This window comes from Harpia harpyja, chromosome 4, assembly GCF_026419915.1.
Source record: "Harpia harpyja isolate bHarHar1 chromosome 4, bHarHar1 primary haplotype, whole genome shotgun sequence".
NCBI lineage: Eukaryota > Metazoa > Chordata > Aves > Accipitriformes > Accipitridae > Harpia > Harpia harpyja.
In genome coordinates, this window is record NC_068943.1 from 5267314 (window position 1) to 5275689 (window position 8376).

The window sequence follows — 8376 nt, forward strand, 5'->3', positions numbered from 1 at the left end:
GTTAACAAAACGTGATCCTACCTCTCTGCTGCCTCTTCGTATGTGCTCCATCACTTGAAGCTAATGGACAAGTGTCAATCTTCTCTATCTTAATATACCTCTAACACCCATCAATTTTATAGTAGGGAAGACTAAATATTGCTGCTCAGCAGGATTGTGTAGCCCTGTCGGCCATATTACGGAGTACCAGTGGTCTGCATAGTGTTTTGGGAATTCTTGTATTTAGATCCACATCCTGCACTTTCTCCAGCAGCTGGCTTGGACTCCCTGGCCCCTCTAGTAGCCTTGCCAGACTTACAGCTGCTTTGATACCTGTTTCCCAATACTCTTACAATCCTATTTTACAGCAAGTCCAGCTTGATATTTGCAAGTAATCACACAGACATACGTATTTAAGCAATGCGCATGTTGCTAGCACTGCAGATGCATGGGCCCCTGTGACCCCTGGTTCCCACTCCTGTTGCTGGCACTTAGATGTCCATGTACGTGTATGCACAGAGAATAGAGTCCCCCACCCAGGAAAACAGTTAGAAATGGAGTTTGATAAGACAGTGTTTAGTTCTGGATGCTGCTGTCTAGACTACCAGACTGCTGGGAGGGTCTTTTGCATATCTTTTAGTGTTACAGAGAAGATGCCCTGAAATCAATCGAGTTAACAGCTGATCATTCTAACTTCAGTTCTTATTTAAAACAAACAAACAAAAACCTTTTAAAAAAATGCAAGAGTGGTGAACTATGAAAGCCTGTTCTAGCAATCAAAACTGTACTCATGTCTGGCCAGGTAGATACAGGGATGTGTATGTCCATATGCTTACTAATATTACAAATATACTGTGCAGCTTCCATGTTTTTCCTACTGCTCGTTAGCTCAACCTAATGACACTTGACTTAAAACTGTTCAAAGTCAGATTTTCTGAACTACATGAATCCAGTCCCTGCCATTTGCTGTTCTTGAAAACGGGCCAATGAGCAGCACACTCCTTTCAAAGTCTTCTCTATAGTTTTAGGCAAAGGTCTATACAAAGCTGTTGGGTTTTTTAAATTCCTGGAATTCTATTCCTGGAAGCAATTGCAAGCCACCTATACATGCTGTTGGTCTACAAATTACTTTCACGTTTTTCATTCATACCTTGACACAGTGCTTTACCATAATATCGCTGACAGTGTTGCAGAGGTTAGAATATTGATAATAAAATAACTGGGTCATGCCTTAAAGAGTGAAAGAGAGACAAATTATCAAAGGGGAAGTAACAACTCCTGAAATCATCCTACTTCTCCTGGAGGTGGTTCAGGACAATCAAGGATTCCCCATTTCCAGCCTAATTCAATCACTGCTGTTCTTCCTAGAGACACCACTGCAGGACAGGATTCTGTGGAGTTTAGCACAGAACAAAGGTAACGTGAGACCCTGCAATTCAATGGACTCTCCATTATTGCTGTTAAATTTTATCACTTTCCCGCGCTCGTTCCTAATCCGAGTCAAAGCTCTGCATAAAACACCTGATGCCCAGAGGCGGATAACAAGTCCATGTGCCAGGAAGTTTAACAGTGGATCTGACTGCGTAGGAGGGAGAGAGAGGAGAGGAAGATGAGCAAAACGGGACCTGTGTTTTTCAGAGAGTAGCTACGTGCTTACCTGAATTGGTTCAAATCACAGGTATGTTTTAAGAGCCTTATGTGAAGATCGGTGGCCACCCACTGCTGGTACCCACTTGGAAGGTCTCAGCAGCATCCTGGTGCAATGACTCTATGGGACAGCAAAGGGGGGTGGATAGGGAAAAAATGGGCAGGGTGTGGGAATTGGTTCGCCACCTTTTTGGAGAGGACGGGCTGGGGTACGCATTTCATAAGCGTAGAGAGCTCAGTGAAGAGCTGGGCTCTTGCAGCAGGGCCTGAGTAAGCTCGAGCAAAAGGTGGGGTGTAGGCAGCGCACCCTCACGGGGGAAGCCCGTGGGGCAGCAGGCACGGTTCGTCCCTGTGTAGCCTCCGTGACTGCTTTCTTGGGTAGCAGCTGGGCTGGACGTAGCCGAGCCGCTTGTGCTTTTGTAAAGGGTCATTTTCAATGAGACGCCGAGCCCAAAGCCTTTCGGCAATGGGACAGCTCATAGAAACTACGTGTTATCACATCCGTCATACTGACATGCCAAACACTGATTTGACGATCTTAAGCAGTGTTACAACTGTCACTGACTGCATCCTAAAAGAATCCTAATTATTGCAGAAGCTAATTAGATAGGTTTGCCTTTGCCAGCAGAAGTACTGGAAAGAAAAAGCTGGCTTTCCCTGCAATGCCAAAACGGCCATAAGACCTTCTGAAACACTCATAAAGAGACTATTTGAGGTGAAAGTGGCTGTCTCCATAACACCATTGCTGTATTTTGGGGCCGAGGGGGAAATAAAACCAGAAGCTCCATAGCTAAAGAAAAAATGATGCGAGAGCTAGGCATGAAATAGAGTGAGGCACTTTCACAGCACTCACTCTCAAGCTGTTGTTGCAACCCCTCGTTTGACCTGCTTCTGCCGTTAGTGGCAAATAAAGCCCTCGTGAGATTAAGCTGAAATCTCATCTGTCTGCTTATGTGAAATTGTGTTTGTCCCTCCTCCTGTGAGATTCGGCTGACTGCAATGTATGTCCCTGTCAGAGCTTCTTTCCATCATAGCCTACACAGGGCTTTTTTACTCCAAATTGAACACCCAGTCCTCACAGGTGGGAAAAATAATTTGTTTGAGCCTGATAAACTTAAAAAAAAAAAAAAAAAAAAAATCAGTGCTCCTGAAGCCATGCCATGCTTCCTTGGTAGTAAAAATTGGAAATGTCTTCTACTTAGATGGGAGTCCTATTTCCTAAAGGTCTTATCTTACAAAAAAATGTTTCAAGTAAAGGTTAATTCAATTGGTGCAGCTCCTTCAGGCTGGTACTTTACTTCAACAGAGTGCCTGAGAGCAGTTCTGTAACCACCTAACTGAATTAATGATATTGAATGCATTTTTACCGAAATCTGATCCCAAACATGGGAGGGCGGGGGGGGCAACACTGCTGCATGAGTTTACTAAAGTTAAAGCTGTGAATGTCCCATGCTGGCAGGGCCTGGCTGAGTGCTGAACCTGGGGGGGGGGCATGGGAAGGGGGGACTGCACTTGAGAAACTGAGCATGGAAATGAGGGGGGGGAGTGTGGAGAGGACCTCCAGGTCCAGGTAGTCCTCTACCCTGGACTTCTGCTGCTCTACAGGGAGCAGGAATAAAAGACTAATGGTCATACTATTCTCTGTCGCAGCAGGGCAAGAATTTACTGTCACAGACCATCTCCTCCCCCTGTTTGGGACCAGGCTGTGGTCATTCACCATCACATTCCTGATAGAGCTACAGAAGCCCAGGCTGGGGTTTGGGTTTTTGGTTTTTTTTTTCTGGTTGGGTGGGTTTTTTGGTTTTGGCTCGTTAGTTCACACATGCATTGCAAGCGTGACTCATCATTTCTCCACTACATCGGCTTCAGAGCAGATGGCTGCCCCAGCGCCCAGCTGATGAACTCGCTCCCTCTCCTAACTTGCAGACCCAAGGAGCTGCTCTGTGCCACCTACTTCCAGCTCAAGGAGCCTGGCAGAACCAGGAGGAATCAGAGAAGCCCGAGCCATCTCCAACCTGCCTTGAGGCAGCTTTCAGAACAGGAGGAATTGATTTGCTTTCCCCAGATCGGGCTTTTTTTTTTTTTTTTTTGCAACGAAGCGCCAGTCTGTGACTACAGATTCTAGGTAATATTAATAGGACTAAAATATACGACGCTCTCCTGCCTTTATTTAACCTTTTTTTTTTTCTGCCAACTCCAGGTTCCTTGCTCAGGCAAAGCTGCCCGAGGTCCCCCAAAATTCCACCCCCACCTCCCCGGGAGTGGCGGGTCATTTCTTACCACCAGGTGGCACAAAAATACACCACAAAGGCAGGAAAAGCTGGGGGGGAGCCTCCCAGAAAAAACCCTCTTGCATCCTTGCCTTCATCATTTTTCACTCGCAGTTATCACAAAGCTTCGGGTTACCCCTATGAACACACCTCGTGCATCCATCGGTATCGCTTTTGAAGACCGTAGGGCTGCTGTGTGTTGAGGAAAATGAAAATATCTGGATGGATTTAAGGAAGAGGTGGTCCCTGGCAGCCCTGGTGGAAGTCATGGCTCCTTAAAACTTTTAAAAACTTGTTAAAACTGCCAAAGTCCCACGTGGTATTATGAAAAGAGACTTTGACAGAGTAGTAAAGAACAAGAATAAAGCCAACTGTGCTGCAGCACCCAACAGTCTTACTCTAAAAGATGATAAAATCACTGCGTACATCTTCATGTTGCATTTAATCCAATTTAACTGCAGGACTTAAAACCTGGGCATGAAATTCTACCCTAAGAAGCAAAGCCACAAGCAGGTTTGAGGGAGTTTTTGTAACTGAGCAAAATGTCAGTCAGACAAAGCAAAATTGGCTCCTGTGGGCACAGCAGACATCCCCAGAGAAAACTGCACTGTGTTAAATACAGGGATGTATAGACGTTCCAGCAAAAGATTATTTTTCAGTGGATACAGAATTTGGGCTGAATCTACACTTGGTTCTGACAGACTAAGGACGCACTGATTTCAGATTCCTGCCTCCTGGGTGACTTCCCAAACTGTTAATCTGTTGTACAACCACAGAACCCATCCCCTGTCTTTAAAAAGAAAGCCACAACCACCACATTCGGTAGGGGCCCCAGCTCACTGAGGTGGCCCTTGGTGAGGCCATGCCAGCTAGATACAGTCCATTAAGGGAGTTTGCTGGAGGAGCATCTCATTCCTGAATGACATTGAGTATTAGACCTCTCCTAAACGCTGCTCTTTTCACACTGACGTCTTCTCAAGCATATACAGAAGCAGGTTTTTGAGCTATCCCACAAACTTTGGGGTCAAACTTGGGCATGCTTAGGCAAGAATTTTGGGTATAGGGCTGTTACAGTCCTTGGGAGGGCAAGAAGAAACGTCTGTAGCCTGTGGATGCTGCTGCTGCAAGGGCTGAGAGGGTTGTGAGCAGGGTCTGGATGGCCCCTCAGGCAACTGGTCCTGAAGACGTCTTCCAAGCAGAAAGGATTTGTAGTGGGTTGTGACTTGGATGGGAGACCTTTGGGAGGCAGGGCTGCTAGGAGGAGAGATTTGGATTACCCTGGCGTCGGATACTGAAATAGTTTGGGAAGGGCTGATGTGGAAGAGTTTGGGACACCGGGTGCCAAAGCTTTGGGATGGGAGGAGTTAGGATAGTCACTCGATGGCAATTCCCGGGGCACTTCTAACGAGATCTTCAGGTTGGGGCCAAGGACCTGTGTGCAAGGACTGCTGCACCCTGATCCCTCTCCCCAGAGCTGCTCCTCCCTGCTCTGTCCTCTACTGTGTCTGCCCTATGGAAAGCAGAGGAAACTTCAGCTCAGGGTCGCTGTAGGGGAGAGGTGTGGTTTCCAGCTCAGGTTAAGTTAATATGAAACGATGCCAGTGCTGAAGAAGGAGGTGGTCACTTGGAGGGGCAGTCTTTGAGCAGCTAAAACCCCTAATGACACTGCACCCTTATCCTCACAGGGACTTCTTGAATTTAATTTTAAAGGTGAACTGAAATACTTTAAAAATAATCTCTACAGAAGTTGGTTAAACACCCAAATTATTAAATACAAACACTTTACATGTATAAAAATCACAGATATGCATATTTTGAAAGTGCTTCTTTCTTTGCTTAACAGTCAGAACATAACTACATGGTCTTGTGTTTCTGCTGGAAGAATGACATAAAAGCACATGGTAAAACCTTGAGCTGTAATAAGGAACAGGTTAGAAATTTTTGTTTTACTTTCATAATTGCAAATAAATGCAAGCATAGAACTGCATTACATTCTTTGAGAAACTTGCTCATGGAAATAAGTAAGTCAGTGGCTACAGTGTCAGCCTCTATACAAGTGAGAAAGGAAGATGCGCCATGGGCTGAGGAGCCTATGTACTACCTACAAACAGCAGAAATCAAAAATCCAGCGAAGCTGATGAGAGTCTTTCCACTGATAGCGGTATGCTCTGCCTGAGCCCCTCAATGCACACAACTACAGCACCTTTCCATGTCTGATCCAGGTGGGTAGTGCATTGGCACTGGAGAGCTTCTCAAAAGAAGAGCGGGGAAGGTCATGATTTGCACCAAGGGAATTTGGGAGGAAGGTGCAGTTGGGGCCAGGATATATTCTAGGTGCAAGAAGCAGAATGAGCAGAACTGAGAGTAGATGTGCAAGACAACTGCAGTATTAAGATAAGAAACCAGAACCTGACCCAGGAAGAACAGAGTGTCTAAGTGACTTCTGGACACTGAGTGTAGCAGAAATTTGCATTTAGCCCAAGTCAGTCTGTATACAAAGCAGGGTCATCCCTGTGTTTCTTGCTGTATTCAGAAGATACAGAGTCAGTACAGATAATTCTTGGTAGCAGATTCGGGGGCTTATCTGTGTATTTCTCATTTAAGCCTCATCAGAAAATAAATGTAGATTTGTGGGCTCCTGCAATTCCCTCTGATCATTTCTACGGTGCTGAGGCAAATCCCTCTGCTATCAGGAGACAGCGGGGTGGGAAGTCTCTGCAGCTCTGCTACTCCATGAGTGTTAATAAGAGCCTACAGCCCATACCTCCCCCTGTAAATTTACTTCTGAGCAGGGAAGAACACCGGTGCTGATGTGGAGCAGCAAAATCTGTTCTTCTTTGCAAGTAAAGTATTAGGTACCCACTATCTCAGTGGGAAGAAAAGACATGCTCAGTCCAAAATCCCCAGGAAGCCTGCTCTCTTGAAAAAGATGGGAGGAAAATGGAGCTGACAACTGTAGATGCCAAAGGAGCGTGAGGCTTTGGGATCTTGCCAAAGGTCTGGTGCAAGTGGGAGGTTGCAGCAGATTTTTGTGAATGAAAGGAGGTCTGCAGGAGGAGGTGGAAGATGGCTGGAGTGTGTCAGAGCACCATGAGCACTACAGGAACTTACTGGGTAACTACTTTTAGAAGGCTGTGGGATGGGAATGATGGGGAGGGTGGGAAGGCACATGCACAGGACCCGCATTTTTGTGGGGGCACAGTTATTACAGGCTGTAACTGTCCCACACACATACTTAGTGGGGATGATGGAGGGTTCAGACATTAGAAAACAGCTTACAACCTGTAATTTATTTTCCTAATAGAAACCCTCCCAAAATAAAAACCTCACAGTTTTGGGTCTATCTGTGATTTCTGGCTTTTCACTCTTGGGTGTTAAGTTTTGGGGCTAGAAAGGCCGCAGGCTTGTGTTTCTAAGCACTGAGGGTCTCTGATTGCCTAGCAAAGAGGTTTAGTTGCAGCAAAGTCATCCCTCCACTGTTTGCTTCTGTACCTGCTCTGCAAAGACCGACCGCTCCAGATACACAGCTTTGGGCTTAAACCACGGGCGGGAGCATTCCTTGCTGCAAGCTGAGAAGGTGGATTTTTGTGGTATGAAAGAGCTGGAGCCACCATCCCACTCCATACAGGACATTCTGGATGGAGTTTCACCTTCTACCTCATCTGAGCTAACTGGGGGCTACCAGTGAACGGGGATGCGCTGGCCTCCCTCTCTCCCACACACACACGGTGTCTCTGCTGCGTGACACCCAGCGACTGCTGCCACAGGACACTAATCCAGCAGGATGTGGATGCATTTCCCACGGGATCAGTGAACCGATCCAAATCGCCATGCAGGCATGTGATTGCTAATGCAAGGACGGGAGCCAAGGCTGGGAGAAAGGAAGAGCAGGATCAGCACTTTGGCAGCAGACCGCAGCTAAATTGGATTAAGCGCAACATGAAGCTGTACCCTAAAAAAACCATCACGTTGCAATGATTTTCATTTGTTACCAACATCCTAGACTGAAAACTGAAGCCTGCGGGAATCCATATGTTTTTGTGTTCAATGGATGAATACAATACACTTCTGTCAACACAAGATTTTACAGGTAGCTTCTGGTATATCATGAGATTAATGAAGGGTAAAATGGGATAATTCTTGAATTAAAATAGTGAAGCAGTGCAGTCAACTGTAAGACCACTACTTATCAGTTATCAGTGAGATACAGTGCAACTTTTTCTGCTGGGACAACCATAGCCTGCAGGCAAACATTTTAGATCTGTGATGACATGGACTCTCTAGGGACATAGTTAGAGGTTAGAGCGTCTCATCGTGATTATAGGGTCACCCTTAATGGATCCATTTAGTCTGGAGATTTTGCTAGTCTGCTGTGTATGTAGACATTAATCTGAGATAAGAACTGATGTCTCCATTACAAAATGTGAAATGTGAGAAGAAGCTAGAGAAGGTATGTTTTCTTCTGTTTGCCTATGTTTGG